Source organism: Chionomys nivalis, chromosome 10, assembly GCF_950005125.1.
Source record: "Chionomys nivalis chromosome 10, mChiNiv1.1, whole genome shotgun sequence".
In the NCBI taxonomy this organism is placed as follows: domain Eukaryota; kingdom Metazoa; phylum Chordata; class Mammalia; order Rodentia; family Cricetidae; genus Chionomys; species Chionomys nivalis.
Genome location: NC_080095.1, coordinates 55,283,610 through 55,308,338, shown reverse-complemented (window position 1 = coordinate 55,308,338; position 24,729 = coordinate 55,283,610). Strand labels below are relative to the sequence as shown.

General features: G+C 37.7%; 1 pseudogene; it reads right to left on the bottom strand.

Moving 5' to 3' along the window:
- Positions 1–745: 745 nt before the first annotated feature.
- Positions 746–2,596, bottom strand: LOC130882277 (pumilio homolog 3-like; annotated as a pseudogene).
- Positions 2,597–24,729: the final 22,133 nt, after the last annotated feature.

Here is a 24,729-nt window from a genome sequence, read left to right as displayed (position 1 = left end):
GCTGGTACAGCCCCTTTGGATGTCAGTGTGGCAATTTCTCAGAAAATTAGGAAACAACCTTCCTCAATACCCAGCAATAGCACTTTTGGGTATATATCTAAAGGATGCTCAATCGTGCCACAAGGACATGTGCTCATCTATGTTCATAGAAGCATTGTTTGTCATAGCCAGAACTTGGAAATAACCTAAATGCCCCTTGACCGAAGAATGGATAAGGAAAATATGGTACATTTACACAATGGAGTACTACACAGCAGTAAAAAAAATAGCCACACCTTGAATTTTGCAGGCAAATGGATGGAGATAGAAAACATCATTTTGAGTGAGGTAACCCAGACACAGAAAGACAATTATCGCATGTACTCACTCATAAGTGGTTTTTAAACACAAAGCAAAGAAAACCAGCCTAGACAACAATGAGGACCCTAAGAGAGACATACATAGATCTAATCTACATGGGAAGTAGAAAAAGACAAGATCTCCTGAATAAATGGGAGCATGGCGACCTTGGGAGAGGGTTGAAGGAGAGGAGAGAGGCAGGAAGGGGAGCGGAGAAAAATGTAGAGCTCAATAAAAATCAATAAAAAAGAAAAGAAATTCACGTATAGAGCTTCCAAATTAAGAGTATGGTGGATCCCAGCCTTCACTGGGAAATGGGTTCCAGCTCATTCACCCTCTCCACACCTATGAACTCATCATTTAATCAAAATTTCAACTCCACTACTGATACTTTTATTTTTTTAATCTATGTAATAACTGTGCTATTTGGTCTAGCTTTGACTTTGTTTACAACTTCCTGATCACAACTCTGAGAAAAGACTGGAGAGAATAACTATACCTGGATAGATGCTGGCCCAGGAGTTGAAGTTTTTCCTGCCAACACGCTCTTAAAGTATTTTGCAAAACAACCTTCTCTTCCATTTTCTTTCATCTTTTCATCTTGCTTCGTTAACCATTTGAAAACTAGACATCATGCAGGATGCTCAGTAACATGAATCTCTCCATTCTTGCTACCAAACTAGCCAGGGCATCCATGGATGCTGAACGTCTCCAGGAGCAGAATCCAGGATATCAGATATTAGCACATAAGCAAACTGATCCACACTGTTTCATGAGTACATCCTTGCAGGTAGCTTAACAAAGCGGGGGAGATGGATTCCAAGATCCCACACAGTGGGTCGCAGTCTTTCTCACTGTGTGCATTGCCTTCTCCTTTCTGCAGGACATAGATGAGTTCTCACACCATAGGAGAACTCCAAGGACCTCTGGGAATCAGCAAGTGCAGGAGGACTTTCCTTCCATGTTTGTAATTTACTCTGCTGGTTAGAGAATTGATGATTTCTGATATGATTGCATGATCCACAAGCTTGGTATCATCAATACCATGAAAGGCTGACAGTAAACCAAATAAGAGGATGGGCCATTTGCCACCTTTTCTATGTACTTCATTGTTCTTACGGTCACTTCCCTGCCCTTGAGTGTACTACGCCTTAGGCAGTGGATGGCAACAAGGGCACCGTCGTGTGTGGGGCCAAGTACCCCACTGCTTCCAGGATGACTTCAGTTAGTTCGGACTGAAGTTCTGCGGGTGCATGGATTAAAAAAAAAAAAAAAAAAAAAAAAAAGTCCAAGTATACTTTATGAACCAGTGAGTGCTTAATTTGGGATCATTGCAGCCGAAATCGGCTTCATTTTGTCCAATACAAACTCTGATTTTGCTGGCTGTACCTCTAGCGCCTTGTCCAGAGGTGGTTGGTCTGATGAGTTGGAGAGCTGAAATGTGTTCCCCTGGAGCTCCCCTGTCAGCATGCTCCTCGGATCCAAGTGCTTTTATCACTGCGCTTACTCCGCCATGGCTGTTGTCTCTGAATGCCGCGAAATCTTCCACACGTAGCCCTTAAAACTACCGATTATCTCTGCATTCTGCTGTTTATTTCTACTCAGGAGAAAACAAATTTTAACATCATTCCTGGAATATTTGGTTTTACTTAATTCAGCCAAATCTCCTCACAATTCGTCAAAAGACTGCAGCTTCTGCCCACTGTTACCGTGCTGAATAGATGTTACCGCACTGGGTCACACATGTTGAATCTGTGCAAAGGCATCGTTTACATTTCCCTTTGAATCAGCTTCTGCAAGTCACTCATCAACCTCACTCTCTTTTTTCCCTTTGTCACAATCTTTCCTCCCAATCTGTTGGCTCAGTCAATGATGCTGTAGCTCGTCTTATCACTGAGCCCCTGCGCTGCTTTGGTTCTTTCCTCCTCTGTTTGAAGTCACCGCATTTGTGTTTTATTTTTTGGCTGGAATTTGTTTACTGTCTGGCTGGAATTTTCACTTTGAATTGTTTGCACCCTGTAATTCATCCTTCTGCCCTCTGCCCTCTTGTGGCTTGTTCTTGAACTACTCCACGCTCGTGTGGACCAGTTTGTGGCACCTTTCTCAAAGTTGTGTTTAATTTTAGGTTCACCTTCTGTAACAACTTTCCTTGGGATGTCTTTGAAGAATTAGAATAAATGATTTTATGCAATCTATTCTCTTCTTGTGATGTGTCTGGTCTCGTTCCTATGATTTTTTTCCCTTTGACTTTTATCATAGCAACTCACACACATGGGGCAGAGGCACATGGAACTAATTCATTCGTTTCTTTACCAAAAAATCTGTATGCTTAGTACTAGATTGATAGATTAAAACTGTCCTTCCCTTATATTATCTACTACTGAAAAAAATATAACACAAAATTTAGCACCTCAAAAGAATAAAAATTAATATCATTTGGTTTCTTTGCATCAGGGATTTTAATATTTCCCTTGCTGATCTATAGTATAAAGGAGAATATAGTTTTGTGAATTCCCAGTTATGTTGTGTTGATGTTATGTTATGTGTGATGAATACTGCCCATACATAGACCCAGTCAGAGAGGAGTATGATATGGCATGGATGTGTGGGCTGCAATGGTCATAGAAATGGCTTGGAGGCTCTTGGAGCGAAAGCATATAGCCTTGTGGGGAGAGTGGCAGTGATGAGCATAAGCCTCTCATGTTCTGGAAACAGGGAGCATAACTGAACTTTGAACAAGGCAGCAGAAGCATTGCTCTACAACCCACTGCCATGTTTGCACTAAGACCATGCTCCTAGGCAGGAGGAGCACTCCCAGGAGAGGAGGATGTCTCCAAGGGGCAATCTTGATATGACTACCTGGTATGCCTAACACAATCTCTTAAGACTGTTTTCAGGTCTAACATGCTTCTACCCAATTCCTTCTCCTGCCTCCCATTTCTTCTGTTTGAGATTCGACCTGGATTGATGTCTAGAGCAAGCTTCCACCGTACTTTCTCTTTGAGATATCTTCTCTGACAAATTCACTACATATTTAACCTAGGGTTGGTGTTGATTTGCCAGTGAACCTAGATTCACACAGGGAAAAGAAAAGCTTCCTACAATAACCTTGTTGAAGCCAACTTTTTGGGAAAAGACATTATATAGTTCTGCTAAGGAGACCTTGTTCGAGTAGATGATTTACCTGATATATTACCACTTAAATGATATTTAGTTTTTACCTGCATCCTTGTTTATTTTGATTAATTCCAGCAGACTATCCTTCGTTCGTACCTTTACTTACAGAACAACATGACAGATTTTTTTCTAGATAATCATCATGTAAGTTATAATAACTATTTATAGAGAATTGTAAAAAAATCACCTATATAACAATTGGGAAAGTAATTATCAAAATAAAAGGTTAAAATATTAGGGTGCTATAAAAATATGCATAGACATCATACATATCTATTGACACCTACATTAAGATAGTCATTGCTCAATGGCAAAGATCTTTTCTAAAAAAGTGTCACTGAGTTTACTGCCATATATAGATATTATGGTATGTGCTTAAACCCACCTAGGCATTCTGAGTCAATCACTTGACACAGCTTCTCGACGCAGTCAAGGGGTATGGCAACTAGAAATATTTACTGCTTGTGTGGTGCAGTTCACTGTTTTATTAGTAGGAATACAATCTAAAATAATAACTAATAATATAGTATTATGAACATGTAAATGAGTAAGCAAGCATCTTTGATTTCCAGCATCAAAGATATTCTTAGTCTCTGTGCACATAGTCAATAAACATGAAATTTTGTTTCTCTCAAATCATTTGCCAATCCTTTTTATAAGCACATTGTAAAGCTCTCTTGTCACTAGATTTAGACTGTCATGGAAAGTGATAGGAAAGGAAAAGGCAAGCCCCCTACCCTTTCATCCCCTACCCCTGTCGCTCTGTCATGAAAGCATCATTTGGAATGACCACTGTGGAGGCCCAAAAATGTGAGCCTGTTTCCATGTTGACCAAAGGTCAGAGAGTTGGTACTTTCCTCTAATTCCTTCAAGGTTATTGTGCTTATACTTCAACAAAGTCTCCACCTAGATGTTGACCAGAGAGTTCTGCTCTCTCAAGGCTATTGTCAACAGATGTGGCTATTAGTCAGACCTTGTGCCCCAGGAATAGAGAAGTAGATTGTTCCTACCTCAAACAAGAGTCTAAGGATCCAACTAAGTTCCAGTTCCCTTTATGGAGATTACTAGGGATTGCTTCCTGGAAATGATTTGCCTACAGAATGTTTTAATCTAGGGTGTAAGCATTACTTGTTTTGTTCTAGAAACAGAATGTTTAACTATGAATATAGCCTGAGACCTTCAATTGGTATGTTTATTTCTTTGTAATGTATCCTATTAATGCAGTTTTTTGTCTTACTCCTACCTTTTGGGGTCAGGGGTATTCTAAGCAGTTGGAAATTAAATGTAGGCAAATTCTACAAATTATTTATAAAAAAAAGCACTTGGCCCTATAAAAAGACTCAGCAGAGATATATTCTAGAAAATGCTCCCCCACACACATACATGCGCACACTCTTCTGAAAAACATAGGATTTCCTGACAAACTGGAAAACCCTAACACAAAACAAAATTAAAAACTTACTTTCACTTTTAATAATATTACACAGAATTCAAAGAAGAACTATGTATTTTATATAAATTCATAATATAATAGGAATTGAAAAGCAACATATGTTTCTGAAGTGTGAAGGAGACCATAAAAATGGTTTTGCATTTAAGTATGTAAGCCACATTCAGACAAGTTAAAAATATTTTATGTTATCAGTTTTCTTTGGAAGGAAAATTGTCCTTGAGGCAGCTGTATCTGCAGACCCCTTGTTAAATGTCAAAACTCCATAGCAATTATGTTATTATAAGGAAAAATGGATGATGTCAAATATGCTTGCTTCCTGAAGCACTGTTTAATCTACTTCAATAACCTTTTTAAAGATTAAGATGAAAATTGGTATTTTAGCGTAAGTCTGTTTCAGAAATTTAGATAATTTAAAGTTGCTACATCAATCTGTTAAGGGTTAGGTTTCACCAAATATTTTTTTAAAAAAGTTGTCATCACAAGCTAGTAAACTTGAATGTTCAAAACCAAGTCTACTAATTCCCTAAACTATCAAATTTCTTTTTTGAAACACAACATTCAGAGCTGTAATCTTCCCAGAACATATTGTGCTGATGAATGACAGCACTTAAGCACTTAGGGCCCGATGAAACATAACCTCATGCGGCAACTTCATGCACAAGAGAAGTCTCACTCAGAAGCTTCCGGAGTTCCCCGGAGACACACATCAACAGCTTAGCCACTTTGGAAGCTATCAATGTATCTTGCATTAAAAAGGTGAACCGGAGCACAGGCATTCTCTATGGGGGCTTTATAAAGCCTACAAATTATTTAAAAATATTTTTTCTTGATATTTCTCTGCTGTAACCACTCAGGTATATATTTATTCGTCATAATGATCATTTATAGACTCAGGCTGTGGCTTCAAGATGACCAGAGAGTGAGTCACTATAAAAACTGAAGCATTAAAAATCTATTTACTGTTTTTATTGGGGTCTCATGTTGCTTTAGGCTTGCCTTGAACTCACTATGTCACCTATGTAAACAAGGTTGGCTTTGAATTTCTGATCCAACCACATGGACTTCCCAAGTATGTAGCTGGGTTATATGGTGCTGTACCTGGAAACCAAGACTTTGTGCATCCTAGGAATGAATTCCAAAAATTGAGTATATCCCAGCACCTCCTTTTGTTATTTTTTTACTGAATAAAAATTATGATCACAAACTTTAGAGCCCAATAGCCCTTATTAGCTGTGTGACCTTAAACAAATTACTCAATGTCTGTGAGCTTTATTTTTCTCACCTTTCACAGTATAACAAAACCAAAATTACATGGAATATAATTTAGAAGGCATTTGGAAGAATGCCTGACTCATAAAAGATTTTTTCTGCCTTTTTTCTACTCTTACAAATATTCCTCTGTGGGGCCAGGAGGTAAATGTAATTCTGCCAAAAATGACATCCTGAATTCAGTCCTCAGGTCCACATGAAGAAAGAAGAGAACCCAAACCCATAAGCTGCTCTCTGACCTCCACACATATCCTCATGTACGAGAAATATACATACATACATACATACATACATACATACATACATATGTGCATACACACATAAACTTATACAGTAACGGCCCCATTGGCTGACAACGGCCTTTACCATACCATTTTGTCATAGTTCTCAGTCACTGATCTTTTGCTGAAAATTCTTTAAGCTAAGTACATTTTACAAAATAAATATTATATTGTTATGGCCTCCCTTCCTTTAGTGAGTCCTGTATGCTGACAGCACCCATTATGGAAGTTAAGAAATAATATCACTGGACTTACAACTAAGAAGATTCAGTAAGGTCTCAGGTTGTAGCCTCTGGAATTTCAATATCTGAAATTATAGTGCCTTATAATGTCGTGTTTTGGAGGAAGAAAATGGTACAGGCATTAAAATCCCGGAGGTTGTAGCCATTTACCCTGGAGAAAATGGTAAAGGAAAAAAATATAAAATCACTTGATCATTGGAAGCACTTAGCTGACCAAAGGGACAGAGATAAACAATTAAGTGGACTAAACTAAAACAAAGCCAAGGTCTCGAGGTAAGGGAATCTGAAAGAAAGTGTAGGACTGAGGGGGCGATTCCAGTGACTTCACCACTAATTCACACGCCACTGGAAACTCTGCATATGTACGGCACATTGTGACTGCACCATTGAGTATGTTAGGTGACACACCAGAAGTTATGAAAATAAATCAAGGTTTGCCCATTAAAGAACTCCCGTTAGAAATCTGAGAGCCTAAATTTATTCTTTAACATGGATAACAGAAGTATTAAGTATTTGAAACCCATGAAGTTACAAGAAACATCTTTGTGTTTTAGAAACAAAGTAGATGGTAGAGCATCATATCTTTTAGAAATGAGATTGGGCACATTCCCGGTGAAGTGGCCAAAGCCAGCTTTGTCTCGAGTTTATCACTTCCACGGAAGGTAGGAGAGCATGTAAGAAGTAAGACTCCCTGGTGTGCACTCCCTGCCCCTTGGTCTACCATTCTCAGTATATCTTCCCATCCAGGTCTAAGGTACATTTTCTTCAGACTAATTTCATCACTACTCTGAAAATAAGCACAGACCCCAGGAGTGGAACAAGAGACACTGAAAATGTCAGGTCCCATGTAAAGGTTACTCAGCGGGGACATATCTTACTCCAGCATGCCCCGCCTCATTTGACGGGAGAATTGAAAAGGTTGCCAGTGCCTGTTAGACAATCTTATTGGAAAGGTCCTTTTATCTTTTTAGCCACAGGATCACAGGAAGCTGAAGGTCTGGGTTTTCAATAGAAGATGAAGGTTCACTTCATCTTAAGTTTAAAACATAGAGGATCATAGTACCACAATAGAAACAGGCAGATCTGGGGACCGTGCAAAGCAGTGTATTTCCCAGAGGGAATCGTCCAGGCATAATTTTAAGAGGGCGCTTTGATAGGCTCACTTATACCGTCGTGGGGGACCTTTCTTTGATACTGAAACCTCTGGTCCTTTAACACTCATGGATAAGAATCTTAACACATTTATGTAGTCAAAATAGTGGCATTCAGCAGGGACATCCTGTTAGTGTTCCAGGTAAAATCAGCTGAACTCTATGTATTTACAGTGATCAGCCATAGTGATGATGGGAGTGTGAGATTCTGTTCCAGCAAATGCCCTCCAAAAGGACTCCACACCGTCCATTTGCAGCATCCTTGCAGGAAGAGTGACTTCAGTGGTCCCGGGGCTGTGACTTTCTGCTGATTAGAGCAATGAGAGTGTCCATTCAGAAAAGTCAGTGGATTTATCAGGTTTATTCAGCTCTAAGTCCCTAGGCTCCACTGTCATTAGCTTGAGTAATTGCTGTAGCATCTGTAAGTGAAAACAGTCTTTTACATGAATAATCACTTCCCTGAACAGGGAAAGGTTAAGGGCAGATATCAGAGATTACATTTCAGTATGGCAGCTATCCTTAGCTCCTGTTCACTTTAACTAATACATATTAAAGAAAATTTACAACTGCTAGGTGCTGCAAAAACTTGCTGTCATGGTCAAGGAAGATTATGTTTGGAAAATGTGAAAATTGCCGAAATAATATCTATTTTAAGAATTGTTAATCATAGCAAAACCTATGTATTTAGCCACTTTAAAACTAATGATTCTACAGATCACAAGGACCAAATCATTAGAAAATTAACTTAGAGACCAAATCTAAAGGAAAAGGGATGCCATGTAGATCTTAAAATTCTTTTTTTTATGCTGTATTTTATTTTATTTTATTTTTTTTAATTAAAATTTCCACCTGCTCCCCGTTTCCCATTTCCCTCCCCTCCTCCCAAATATTGCCCCCTCCCCCCACTTCCCTCCCCCTATCCCCAGTCCTCTTCTCCTCCCCCCACTCCATTCCCCCTCCCTCTCGATACTGAAGAGCAGTTAAATAAGAAAGTGAACCCAAAGAAAATCATATAGTCATCCGCATGGAGAGGGGGAAGTAGACAAGATTGCAGGGCAAAAACTGGGAACTTGCGGGTGAGGTGGCATGGGGCAAAGGGGAAATGGGATGAGAAACATGAGAAGGGGAGGATGGGAGGAGCTCGGGGGATTGGGATGGTTGGGATATAGGAAGGATGGATACGGGAGCAGCGAAGTATATATCCTATCTAAGGGAGCCATCTTAGGGTTGGCAAGAGACTTGACTCTTGAGGGGTTCGCAGGTGTCCAGGAATATGTCCCCAGCTGGTACCTTGGGCAACTAAGGAGAGGGAACCTGAAATGACCCTATCCTATACTGATGAATATCTTGCATATCACCTTAGAACCTTCATCTGGCGATGGATCGAGGTAGAGACAGAGTCTCAATTTGGAGCAACGGTCTGAGCTCTTAAGGTCCAAATGAGGAGCAGAAGGAGGGAGAACATGAGCAAAAAATCAGGACCACGAGGGATGCACCCACCCACTGTGACAGTGGAACTGATTTATTGGGAGCCCACCAAGGCCAGCTGGTCTGGGACTGAATAAGCATGGGTTGATTCCGGACTCTCTGAGCATGGCGGTCAATGAAGGCTGATGAGAAGCCAAGGACAATGGCACTAGGTTTCGATCCTAATACATGAACTGGCTTTGTGGGAGCTTAGCCTGTTTGGACGCTCACCTTTCTGGACGTAGATAGAAGGACCTTGGTCTTCCCGCAGGGCAGGGAATTTGGACTGCTCTTAAAATTCTTAAATAGCTCTAAGAAACACCATCATGATTAACATAAGGAAGCTGGATGTGGGACGGCGGCATTTATACAGGAGAATGCTTTATGGCAAATAGCACTGTTGTCATATGTCCTTACAGTGAGTCTGGAAACAAAAGCATCAGCCACTGCATGGAAATTAAGCGTAGCTCATAAATAACACTTGTCTCATAATAGACTGCACTAATCTAGATAAATACAGAATAGTTTCCATGTAAATGCTGACTTGCTACTGGCACTAAATTATTTTTAAAATGTGCTCTAGAAAGGGATATATGCAAAAGCTGATGTAAAAAGTTTCATTATCGATTGGTTTAATAGTTTCAGTGAGTTCAGAATTAGCCCATTCTTTGGCTCATACCCAAGAGATTTGCAATGATGAGAGAGGCAGATGCACCCTACGATAAGAACGTGTCTGAAAGACACTGTTTAAAGAAGACGGGGAAGACATCAAGGCCTTCTTTAGTGGAGTAAGACATTGCAGCAGCTGGCCCTGGAATGCACAGAACTTCTGCTGTGAGAGCTTTCCCCTCCTTCAGAGAACCACATCTCCAGACACCCATCAGATACGTTTTCTTAGCACAGACAGGCACTTCTTTTGCAACTGCTTCGTTCTACTTCAAGGAAGCTGTGTCTGTCAAATGCCTTGGCTCCATGTATGTGCCTACATGAATATGATTTGAGTTCATTGGGAATGTGTGGGCTTATGCCTTTCAAATAATTTATATTAGAAAACTAAACTTTTTTGGTCTGCATTACATCTTACTTTGGAGACTGTTTCCTAGTGCCAACTTCATGTAAAGATAAGTTTAGCACAGCCCTCAATATAACTTTTAATTAGATTTAGTACAATATTATTAAATGAGTTAGCTTATAAGACCTTGTTTATTTTGAAAATAACCCCCACCTGGTGTAGGAGGTCCTTCTGTTTATGTGTTGCTTTCATTGGTTAATCAATAAAGAAACTACCTGGCCTTATAGGGCAGAACTTAGGTAGAGAAATATTAAGCCTTCTACAGAATAGTTCAGTTAATTTAATGAACTATGCCCACAAAAAAATGACACAATTCTCATGCCAAAATGCTTGAAATCTTATGTTGTTGACCCAGGTTTGTCACTCACCTTTAAGGACTTTTTAAAAACAGTTAAAAACTTGAATAAAATCCACATAATTTCTAGTTAAATTACCAGGTGGTTTTTCTGCATAATTGGTAGCTTAAAGCACATATTACAATAATGAATTTTGGAATTCATAATTAAGAAGACATCTAATTTACATTTTCCCCTTTTCATCTGTAACATGTATACATTAGAATAAGGAAACGTGTTCTTAGGCAATAAAATTTTAGGCACAGGAGAGAGGGCTCAGCAGTTAAGAGTGCATGCTGCTCCTACAAAAGATGGCGTTCATTTCCCAACACCGGTGTAAGAGGACTCACAACTGCCTGTAATTCCAACTCCAAAACATCCAATACCTGCTTCTGGTCTCTGTGGGCAACTGCACTCATGTGCATATCCCTCCACAGAGACGCCCATGGATTTTCATAATTAAAACAGAAATAATATAAACATTTAGATTAATTTTTTATTTCTGTACTTAGTCACAATGAAATGACTAGCAGCAAATTCTCTGTATGCTCAGGGCCATTATATTAAGAAGGTAATTACTATTTCATCACCCAGGAAACTGAGTTGAACAATACAGGATGGAGGAGTGCAGGTCCTGCAAGAGTTAGAGAAGGGAGCCTGAGAATTACCATGCATGTCGTTAGTATCATGCATTCAGTTGTGTAAGAAAGGAGAACTTAACCAGAATATATCAGCTTTGCTGATTTAAATAGACACTGATCAGCACACAGCAATGATGTGTTGACTGCAATTGTATCTGCTCAAGACTGGCCAAATATTAAAATAAATGGATTAATCTAAGTTTCAAGAGCTAGTTGGGAGTAAGCCTAAACAAAGGTCAAGGTTTCATGATCAATAAAAAGTCTCCATGTCATTATTTGGAGCGGGTAGTCCAAGAAAATCCGACTATATGGGCTCTGTCCCTGGTGTGGTGATATGAGACTATTTGTTGTCTGTGTCGGCAGCCAGGTAGTAAAGGGACATTCCTGGACAAGCCCTGCTCCTGTGCCCCTACCAAACCAACTTTTCAAGCCATACCTACATACAGATGACTCTAGTACTTCTCCAAAGAATGCAACCAGCAAGAGACAACGTGCACAAACACTTAGCCTTTGGGGTGAAATTCATATCTGTATGATAATATTCTATTCCTGCATAGATTCTTGGTCATATCATAATGAAAATGTATTTAGTCCAAGTTCAAATGCCCCCATAGTCTTAGTTGTACCAATATCTTTAGCAATTGCACAGGACCAGGGCTTGTGGGTATAGCTTCAGTTCTAGGCATGTTCCTTAGATTAACCCGTTTATATTAATTTATGTGTTGCCACTCAGTACTATATGTCTGACTTCCTCCGTGTCTAGTCCATGCCAGATTTTTTTTTTGGTAGAGTCCTATCTCTGCATGGAAGTCCCACCTATCCTCCCCTGCCCAGCTATTGTCTGTTCAGTTCTTTAGTAAACCAATCAGAAGGCATCTTAAGGAAGTGAGGAAGGACACAAGCACATCTTTACACAGTGTACAAAGTGATTATCCCAACAGCCTATCTTCTGTCCTACTTTCTTACCATGTGTCTTAGTTAAATTTCTTTTGCTATGATAAAAGGTCATGACTAAAAACAACTTGGGGAGGAAAGGGTTTGTTTTATCTTACAACTTTCAGACCGCATTCCATGCCTGGGAGAAGTCAAGGTAGAAAGCTAGAAGCAAAAACTAAAGCAGAGGCCATGAAGAAACACTTTTTTCTTGCTTGTTTCTCATGGTTTTCTCAGTTTGTTTTGCTGTTGGTGTGGAAAAAAATAATAATTTGGGGGTGGAATAGATTTTTCACACAATATATTCTGATTATAGTTCCCCTCCCCCAATTCTTCCCAAAGTCTACCTACCTCACCTCCCCCCTAAATCCACACCCTTTCATTCTCTCTCCCATTAAAAACAAACAGGCAGCTTAAAAAACAATAATAAAAGATAAGATAACGTAAGCCAAACCAACAGAATGGGATAAAAACAACAAGCAGAAGAAAATCCAAAGAAAAAGCACAAGACACACATGTAGACACAGAGACATATACGTTCGCACACACAGAAATCCCATAAAAACACAAAATTGAAAATCATAATATATCTGCTTTTGTATACAATTCAGGACTGTTTGCTTAGGATCGGTCCCACCAACAGTGAGCTGCACCCTTCCACATCAATCATAAACCAAGAAAATGCCCTCAAGAGACTCGCCTACTTTCAAACGGATGGAGTCCGTTTTTCAACTGAGGTCCTTCTTCCTAGATCACTCCAGCTTGTCTCAAGTTGACAGAAAACTAATCAGAACACCATGGAAGACTACATTGTCTCAGGGACTGGGGACACGCTCAGTGGCTAAGAATGCATGTTGCTCTTCCAGGGGACCCAAGTCTGAGTCCCATCATCCACGTTCAGTGTCTCACACCCACCCAGAACTGCAGCTGCAGGGGGCTTTAAATCCTCTGACTTTCACAGGCACCAGAACTCCCGTGTACATATCCACACAATACTCACAGCTAAAAATAAAATAAACCGTTCGAGTTAACCTTAAGACATTTTATCATGGCAATGAGAAAAGTAATCAATGAAACATATATTTGTTTTATATTAGTCTATAATAAATTTCCACAACCGCAAATTTTTTACTTTACAGCTTCTGTGACATAGAACTCGGAGATGGCTTAGCTCGGTCCCACACTCAGAGTTTCACAATGCCACAACCTATGTGTCGGTTAGGGTCTACCCTTTCTAGAACATAACCTTCCCTTCCAAGGTCACAAGGTTGCTCTTATGCACTTGCTTAACACAGATATGTGACATATATAAAAATAACTGTCTCATTTTTAGACAAAGTATTTCCTTATTTTTATTTAATATTTTATGGCTTTAAAATAATTTTGCTGTTTGATAACATGTCTATGAATGAGTAAAAGACAATTTATTGTCATTTTTCTACATGGCTACCTATTCCACAAGACTATTAAATCCACTGTTTTACAACTGCATGGTTATTTCTGAATTTTCCTACTATGTTCTACTATCTATCAACATCACATTCTTTTTGATAATTTGTGAACTTACCACAAGATTTAACATGTAATATCAGAAACCATATTACCCACTCCAAATAAACAGGCACATACATGCATACGCACATGCACAACCACACCCATGCACACACATACACACATGCACAGGCTTATACGCATGCACAACACACATACACATGTGCGCACACATGCACATGCACACAATGAGCCCTCTATACCTGTGGATTCTCTGCCCATTAATTCAACCAAACACAGATTAAAAACTTAGAATAATGTAATTCTGTCCATACTGAACATATGTATATTTTTTCTTATTTTTATCCTCCAAGCCATATAACACAATGCCTATTCACATAATTTGTACTTTTATTTTAATATGATAAGTGATCCAGAGATGAGTTCAAATGTCTGAGAGGATTATCTCATAGGTCATATGTAAATGCTACACCTTTTATATGGGACAAAACTCCCAGGTTTTGTTACCCACAGTTAGCAATATAGAGGAGTCCTAAAATTGACTACAACTCCTCCTACAGCTATGAACAGAAGTGTGTGTGTGTGTGTGTGTGTATACTAACCAGTATATTACTTTAGTTAGTGTCATTTATATTCTTGCCAAAAAGACAGTTGACCACTTGAGAAAAATATTTGTAACAATTAGCACTGAAAATTAATATATAAAAGTGCCAAATCTTCTTGGATAGCATAAAGCATGCGGATGTTGAATAAATTATAATACACAAGCTTTTAAAATCATTTCAAAGCTCAATCATAAGTCTAGAAAAATCCCTCAGAGCCAAACATAAGCAAGAAAATGTTTAAAATTATAGGCTCAGAACTCTGCTACACATGACACAAAGCAGAATCCAAAACCCAGGTTTCAGAATAATTGCTCTAGGAGCTAGAGGTCTGGACTGGGTGTCTTGCTAAACCACTTATGCAGTGCGATCAGGTAGGTCTTGCTCTATTTAGAAGTAAACATCAAAAAAAAAAAAAAACCACAAGCAAATCTCCCTGTTCCTGCTGCTCATCCTGATGGCGTGTTCAGGGATGCTCAACCCGATGGCGTGTTCAGGGATGCTCATCCTGATGGTGTGTTCAGGGATGCTCATCCTGATGGCATGTTCAGGGATGCTCATCCTGATGGCATGCTCATATTCAGGGATGCTCATCCTGATGGCATGTTCATATTCAGGGATGCTCATCCTGATGGCGTGTTCAGGGATGCTCGTCCTGGGCGTGTTCAGGGATGCTCATCCTGATGGCGTGTTCATGTTCAGGGATGCTCATCCTGATGGCGTGTTCAGGGATGCTCATCCTGGGCGTGTTCAGGGATGCTCATCCTGATGGCGTGTTCATGTTCAGGGATGCTCATCCTGATGGCGCGTTCAGGGACGCTTATCCTGATGGTGTGTTCAGGGATGCTCATCCTGATGGTGTGCTCATGGCTGCTCTTGAGAACCAAAACTCCTCTGGTGGAGTTTCTATTGATTCACTCATGAGCTGTCTCCATTGTTTGGGAAGAGCTCATCACTAATGCTAAAGTTTTTTGTCAAATCTACCGAAAGAAAACGATTGTCTCCTTTATTCTGTTAGCAGATTCAATTATTAAGGACTCTGTGCAAATAGAAGAAACCTAACCAGGCCATTCCTGGGCAGGTTGAATTGCCACATGTTTAGGAGTTTTGCATTTAGGTCATGAAAATAATCATTTTACATGCTCTTTTTCCAAAACAGAAGATATGGACTAATCCTATTAATTTGTTAACTTACCTTTACATCCATAAAAAAGAAAAAATAATGTGTACAGAGAAGTAGATTAAACTCCTCATATTGGTGGCCATTTTCCATAGTATCTTAGCTTACATAGATATGAGAATGAAGGTTATATTCTTCAAAATCTACCCAAAGATTCTCATATAGAGATCTTCTGTAAATAGGTAAAATATGTTTGTGCATGATCTTATCTTTCATATGTAATAGGCTTCTGGAAAATAGTTTTCTGATAATTCTATTTTCTTATACTTCCTAAGTAGAATTTCATGTTTGTCTCTAACTTTGCTTTCAATCCACTGCTAAATAGAAGTTGAAGTTTCAAAGCCTCCTACAGAATTGGAGTCCAAAGGTACTGTAGTACAGAGGCTGCTAGTTAGTTCCAAGCCACTTAGCCCTGAAATAACCACACAGATACTATAATAATTAAATCACTGCTTGGCCCATTAGCTCTAGCTTCTTATTGGCTGACTCTTAAACCTGAATTTAACCCATTTCTAATAATCTGTCTATTACCACGTGGCTGTAGTTTACCAGGTAAAGTTCGATCAGGCTCCAATGGGGCTACATGGCTTCTCTCTGACTCTGCCTTCTTTCTCACAGCATTCAGCTTAGTTTTCCTCTCTTGCTCTCTTCCCCTATAGCTCTGCTATAGGCCCAAAGCAGTTCCTTTATTTATCAATGGTAGTCACAGCATACAGAGAGAAATCCCACATCAATATACCTAAAATTAAATATGTATATAAAATGTACATAAACTTTTATGCAATATAAATTGAATATGTACATATGGAATACTTTAAAATTTATTTATATATATTTTGTATGTCTGAGTGTTTAGCCTACATGAATGGCTGTGCCCCAGTTGCTTGCAATGTCCGCCGATGCCAGAAGAGGGCATCAGGTTCTCTGAAAGACAGTTACAGATAGTTGTAAACTGCCATGTGCATGCTAGGAACTGAACCTATCCACGTCCTCTGGAAGAACAAGAAGTGCTCTTAACCACTGAGTCATCTCTCTAGCCCCAATCATATACACTTTTAAAAGACATGTTTGGCAATGGCTTTCTGATATAACATTACTCTGGAAGTATTTTTTTCAAATGTTAGAACAACCCGTGTATGCCTAACTTGAAATATAGATATTGAGAGTGGTAGAGAGTTCAAAATTACTACATCTATAGTGTGGCTTATTGGGTTTCCTATCTCTGGTTAAAACAAATGGATATTTCCCCAAAACACATAATTTTAGTCTCAGTGTTTTACTTCTCTACATTACATTTCTCCTACCTTTTCTTTGTTTTAGCTGAAATCACAGTGTCTGGATCAAATACTGTAATTCTGAGCTGCCCTTGAAACCCTAATATTATCAACATTTGCTTTTGTCTTTATTCTTGTACAAGACTGACAATGGTTTGACATTTTTATTACTATAAGAATACTAATTTTTATTTTTGTTGATCATCAAGTTTATTTGCTTACTATTATAATTATTATTATGTAATATTTAGCATAGCTTTCTTCTACCTATTTTAATCATCCCCAGAGTGAAAAGCTTGGGTGACTGATTTTCATCCTTTATCTTTCATATTGTAACAGTTTTTTGTTGTATATATTTTCACTAAAATTTGTTTTAGTTGCATTCCCCAAATCTAATTTCTAGCATTTTGTGATTAGTATCTAATAATATATACTTTCCAATATCTAGTGGTTTCTAATATTTTTTAAAAATAAACTTTAAAAAATTTTCTCCTACCTCTTCTTTGTTTTAGCTGAAATCACAGTGTCTGGATCAAATACTGTAATTCTGAGCTGCCCTTGAAATCCTAATATTATCAACATTTGCTTTTTTCTTTATTATTGTACAAGACTGACAATGGTTTGACATTTTTATTACTATAAGAATACTAATGCTTACCTATGCATATATAATTTTATCTTTTATTACTCTGATAATTTTATAAACTTGTGTTATAGTGTAAAGAACACAGTACAATCTCATGTCATTGTATCAATCATCCTCAGAGATTATGAAGCTGTGTTCTTGTAGTTATGAAGCCAATTCATAAAAGGCAATCTGAGTACAGAAAAATTTAAGCCAATATGTATTTATTCATTTATTCATTCATAACCCAGTATCAAAACCAAGTTTAGCTGCACACTGTTTCCCAATTCATTTCCATATTCCACTATTTATGAATGTATAATTCATAGATAAATACATAGTGGATGGATGGATGGACGGACGGACAGACGGACGGATAGATAGATAAATGTAGTTCTATTATAGGTATAGATGGATGATGTGTGATGTTCTTCTGTATATGTGTTGCTTTTATTGGTTGATAAATAAAGCTGCTTTGTCCAATTGCTTAGCAGAGTACAACCAGGCAGGAAATCCGAACAGAGATATATAGAGAGAGTAGGTGGAGTCAAAGAGATGCCATATACCTACAAAGGAGAAAGGCACTGCTGGAACCTTACCAGTTGGCCACAGCCTCGTGATGATACACACATTAATAGAAATAGGTTAGCTTACTCTGTAAGAGCTAAGAAGAAATACGTCTGAGTCATCAGCCAACAGTGTTGTAATTAATATAGTTTTGTGTCATTATTCTGGGTGGCCAGGAAATGAACAAGCCATCTCTGCTTACAGATGATAGATAGATGATAGATAGATAGATAGATAGATAGATAGATAGATAGATAGATAGATAGAGATAGATAGATGAGAGATGGATTGAGATGAGAGATGGATTGATAGATAAGAGATGGATGGATGAGAGAGAGAGAATATTCCATTCCAAACCTTCTCCTTCATTCAAAACTTTGCTTCCTCTTACCATGTCTTAAACTTCCAAGTTCCTTATTCATGTCCAGTTCAGAATTGTGCTTCCTAAGTTGACTTTTCTCTAATTTTTAGCTATCTGAACAGTTCTTACATTTATGACTTCTTGCAACATAATTAAAATTAGATTTTCATATATTATATAGAGTTTATGAATATTTCCCAATGGGGAGTAGTTTCAGGTTAGCTATTTTCACATTCCTAGAAATATAATAAAAATGTCAAATACTACATTTTGTTCAAAGAGAACCTACTGCCAAGACTTTGATTTGAATGTAGTGGAAGAAGCAAAGCTGAACTGCCTAGTGTTGGCTGAAGACATGAGGGGTGTGGTTCTGAAACCCTCCAGATTTGCATGCTTCAGTGAAAGGAACCTTCAAAAACTGAGGATGCCAATCATCTATAAATCTCAGTGAGAATTATACATACAACATGTCCACAGTCTTTGTGCAGAAGGCACAGTCTTAGAGAAGCATTTGCTTAACTTTCCAATTCATTGTCACCTGCCAAGCTGCTCCACTACCCCTCCTTTAAAGACACCGTAGTTTTAGCTCACAGGGTAATACAGTGAGAGTGGGATAAATCGTCATAATGGCACTGTCATAAAACTCTGTCAGGTCCTTAGCATACGTATTCACTAGGAATTAAAATAGGCACTAACAATACTTCTACTCACAGAATACACTGATCCCATCTTAGTTCTGTAAACACCTTGTGTTATAAATTGCATCCTTTCTATGCATGTTTTCGTTTTGGTAGGGTGTATTTTCCTTGCAACTGTGAAAATGGAATGCAAATGCTCATTAACTGGGACACTTATTTGTATAATCTAGCATAACTTGGAACATTAATTAAAGCAGAACATGTTTCAGATATGCATGCCCTTTCCAACAATTCCTCATTACTACATGAGTCGGCAAGGCAGTGCACATTTGTTTGGGGCAATAAAAATTGTTTTACTCTGTTGCTTTTTAGGTGGTGTGACATGGTCTCACAGATGTGAGACATTATGTTCAATAAGGGACCATTCAACGTATGTATTGGCATATGTACAATTCAAAAAAAGTCAAAAAATCTCTAGAAAATAGAAGCTTTATGTTATAAGTCTTTTGACAAAAAAAAAAAAACCTGACCTAATTTGATGGCAAAACATAATTTAATCTGCTGTGAGATTTTTTCTAACCCATGTAATATAATTATTTACACATTTTATGAATGAACAATAATTATTGATTACAGGGCATCTTCCTAGGTTTATATGTGGTATTACATAACATTCAATTTTATATATAATGCAAAATGAACATCAATTGGCTACTAAAATAAAAAGAACTCAGAAACATATTCAGTCTAAGAATATTATATAATGGATTGTGGGCCAAAAATAAACTCAAATATTATCAGAAATACTTTAAAGGATGACTAAAATATCAACAAATATGAGAACCTTAAACATTATTTTAAGAGAATATTCATGAAGGAGAATTGTCATACTGTCTATAAAGTTTAATGGTATATATTAGCAATATTATTCAATGCATTTTTCTGATTGAAGTACATATCAGTATGACAATTCTAGTCACTAAAAAATGATTAAAATATTGGAAAAGTAATGCCAGTGGAATCATATAAATGTTTGGTATTTTTACATTTAACCTGAGATTTTCCACCAACTGCACCACTGGCATTTGGGACTAGACAACCCTGCCAATGCAGTTATTCTGTTTTAGTACTGGAAACAGAGTTGCAAGCCTGGCCTCCTCCCACTAGATTCCAGCAGCACACATTCCTCTCCTCCCTTGGTTGTAAAAATATCTCTTGGCTTGTCAAATATTCTCTACAAGTCAACTGGGTTGAGAAACAGTCTCAATCCAATTCTCACTTTGTATGTCAGTAGAGTTTACGAAAGCCATTTCATTTATATGCTACTATTTCATTCAAAATAACTCTGTAAGTTATGATAAACACTTACAATGAAGGAACTAAGACCCCCAAGAAGCTTGCCCAAGTCACATAAATGGCAGATAAGAGTACATGGTCCAACCTGAGTTCTGCATTTAACATTATTTCTCAGAGGACTGAGCCTTGAAAAAAAAGATAGATGTACATCCTTCCTGTCTAAATCCCTCACATATATGCATGCACATACACAAAACTGAAGACATTATTTGCTACATACTTTAAGTACACACAGTTGCTTAGAAAAGTACTTTAAGTACAGACAGTTTCTTAGAAAAACCCTTCACCACTAGTCTTAAGCCATCAATTGATCATGGGCATGCCAAATGAAGCCAGATGTTTCCCTATGTCTTGACTCTGATAACAAAATAACACAGCAACATGAAATGAGCTTGTGGTACAGAAATAACTCTGCAAATTCTTACTAATAATCTCTAACCATAAAATCATTTTAAATGGTTCTAAATTTATGTTTTAAAATGGAATATTACCATAAAGTGTACTAAGAACGATCAGGGCAAATTAGCATTCGAGCCAAGAAATTAGCTCCCAATAGCTCCTGCTGTATAAAATTCAGCTCAGAAAGCAGGTAGCCTTGCCTTGCTTTAAATACATAATAGGAACGCATTTTCAATTGCAGGCTTATCTCTAAGGCTTTAAATCTTCTCCTAGTCTATTTGACACCAAGCCAGATAAGAAGCAGTGGTTACTGAAGCGGCACACGGCAGGCCCCAGCTCTTCTCCAAATCACTATCAGGGATTCCAAAGACATCGGAGAAGTCACCACATTATTGATGCAATTTCATTTTCAAATGTCACATTTGTGTCAAATTGTTTACTCCCTAGGGGCACTGCAATCCACAGCTTAAAGGCATAATTTACTTATCCATCAAACTAAAAGAATTAGGCAGTATTTTGTATGCTGGTTATATTATACATTGTTTTTCTAAAACATACACATAAATATACACACCTAGTCTTCTGGAAGGGTCATCAAAAGTAAAGCAGTTTAAAAATAAAAACTCAGTTGACTGCATTTCCTTGTATTTGAGATGTAGATATTTAACAGAGAGGTTACCTTTTTGCTATTTAAAATAGAATAAGCATAACATCAACATATTAGTACATTGCTTTAAATATTTTGTAAGGCACCCTGTAATCTGGCATTCTCCTGTATTCTGTTTGAAAGTAAATCAGTACAGACAAAAAATTCAAAACAGAGGGATGTCTGTGTCTTAAAAGGAGATAGGAGCATCATATAATTGAATGCTTGGATTTCAAGGGTGAATAAAGCATTTCAGGTACATTGCTCATCTCTGCTCATGTATATTTATATGGCATAGAGAGAAACATGAAGCTTGAGATTGATTTTATGTAGTTATAAAGAAAATATATTTAGCAAATTATTGGAGAAGGCTGCTTGTTGGTTCCCATCTGCCCAGCTAGCTTGGACCTGAAATAATCACACAGAAACTATATTAATTAAATCACTGCTCAGCTCATTAGCTCTAGCTTCTTATTAGCTAACTCTTATATTAATTTAACCCATTTCTACTTATCTGTATATCACCACATGGCTGTGGCTTACCAGGTAAAGTTTCCAGCATCTATCTCCGGTGGCTCCATGGCTTCTCTCTAACTCCACCTTCCTCCTTCCCTGCTATAGGCCAAGCAGGTTCTTTAATCATTAACCAGTAAAAGCAACATGTAGACAGAAGGACTTCCCACACCATTTCCCCTTTTCTGTTTAAACAAAAAGGAAAACTTTAACTCTAACATGGTAAAATTACATAAAGCAGTTATCAAGCAAGAATTACAGCTACAATATTTATATCTACTTTATCTTTTATCATAACTAAGGAAAACAATATCTATTCTTTAACTCCATCAAAGACTCCATAAGGATATAATATTACTTAAGTAAACAGGAAGTGCATTGCAAGCAACTTCCAAAATTCTAGAATTGACAGAGACATCTCACTACCTGGACAGTCACTCAAAGTTTTTCTGTGCCATTGGGGCATCCATCTTCAGACTACAGGCCCATAGTATCCAGCAGACTTTTCCACAAAGCAGGAAATTTCAAAGACAGTTCCGCCTATACTGGTAGTTTGTCTGCCACATTTTTTTGTGTCCTGCAGAATGTCTAGTGTCCTAGTGGCACACGCAGTTTTCTCCTATCCTGTGGGGTCTCTCAGCCACCCCTTCTAGAATATTAATATTCCTTAATGTCAGCACTTAATATCTGCCCAGGATCTCAGCAGCATTCTCTATCAGGCAAACCATGACTGGCACATTTTCTTAAGAACCATGGAAAGCAACAGAAACCAAGGAATGAAACACCCACCCAACAAAGAAAGACCAGATTGAATTATAATATTTTCAAACCTGGATGCTTAAACACTAGCATACAACACAATCAATGACAGGACAATATGTTTTACTGAAGTCCAGCAACACTACTAGAGTAGTCTCTGAGAAATGCAATATAGCTGAAATCAATGAAAATACAAACAAACATTGAATGAGATGCAGAAAACTGTTCAAGAAATGAAAATGGAAATTGAATCAATAAAGAAAGCCCACATAAAGGAAAAACTGGAAATGAAAAATTTAGAAGATCCAGCTATGGTAGGGTGCTTACCTACAAACCAGACTTTATGTTCAACCCTAAATGCCAAAACCACACATACATAAAACTCTATACATCTTTGCAACCTAATTTTAATGGGTAGAGAAATATTTGGTGATAATATTTAAATGAAAGTGTGGACACCTATAAATCAAAATATTTATTATGTACAGTATCTTTATAATGATATCATTTATATTTAACAACATTTTAAGTAAATTATAATAGTTTTATGACACTTGGATTATAGTTATTATCTCTCCTATCTGCATTACTCCCAACACAGACAGACATTTACAAAAACATGTAATATCTACCAATTTCTGTTCCAAATAACATAGTTTTTACTAACCTCAAGTAACCCATGCCATCAAAGGTAACTTTTCATTTTTATCAATAGGAAATTGTACAATAAAGATAAACTTTCATACTCATTCTCTCTCTCCACCCCTTATCATGATAGGATCAAAGCCAGGGTTTTGCACATGCTAGGCAAATATTCTCCCACTGAGTAATATGTCCTAATAATATTTTTTAGTCATTTTTTACTCACTTAGCAAGTTAAATCTGTCTTTTTCAATGCCATACTCTATTTTGACCAAAAAATACAGCTTTAATTGTAAGCAAATAAAACATGAAAAAAAGCAGAATTCTGGAAAAGATAACACAATTGGCTGGAGAGATGGCTCAGTTGTTGCCAATGTTTGCTGCTCTTCAGAGAACCAGAGTTTGGCAGCTCACAATTGTCTGTAACTCAAGCTTCAGGGGATCCAAATGTCCTTGCCTGGTCTCTGTGCATGCACATATCCACACACAGATTTCACATGAACACACATAATAAAAAATATTAGAAAATAACATTATATGATCTTTCCAAAGACAGTATTTCTATTTTAATCCTAATTCCCATAGGATGAGGATTTTAACAGTTTTGATATAGGGGCTTAAAGGCCCTGCTATGTTTCTGTCTTCGAAGCTTGGTCCCAGCATTGTGGTGATGAAAGCGTAGAAACTTCAATAGACCTTATGGAAGCAATTGGTTTGTTGGAGGCAATGTTCTCAGAAAGAATTCCTGTGGTTCTCTCAGAACCCTGATTAGTTCATAAGAATACATTCTTAATTTTTAAAAAAAAAAAAAAACAGGGAATGTAATCCTGTCCCCTGAATCATGCTAGGTTCCTATTCATCTTTGATCTCTTCCACGTGTTTTTTCCACCTTTGAGATGCCACCTGCTATGAGAACCTCCCTAAGCCTGGATGGACCACCAAATCTTAGACTTTTCGTCTCCAACTGTAATCTAAACAACTCTCTGGCCATTAAAATGTACCTAACTAGGTTTAAGCAATAGGCTGGTAATACAGCAAGTCAAAAACTGAATCTATGTTTTTTCTCTCGCACCAAACTTTCATCCTCTCTTCTCCATTATTATTGAAGTAATAATTACATTTTAAAGATTTTTGTCTCAATTTGCTCTTTCTCTGTGTATCTATCTATCATCTATCTATCTATCTCAGATAAAATAATTTGAAGGAGTTCAGACTCCTTCTGTTATGTGAGCTGCAGGGTTCAAACTCATGGTGTTAGGCACATCTGTCAGCAAACGCCTTTATCTGCTATGCCA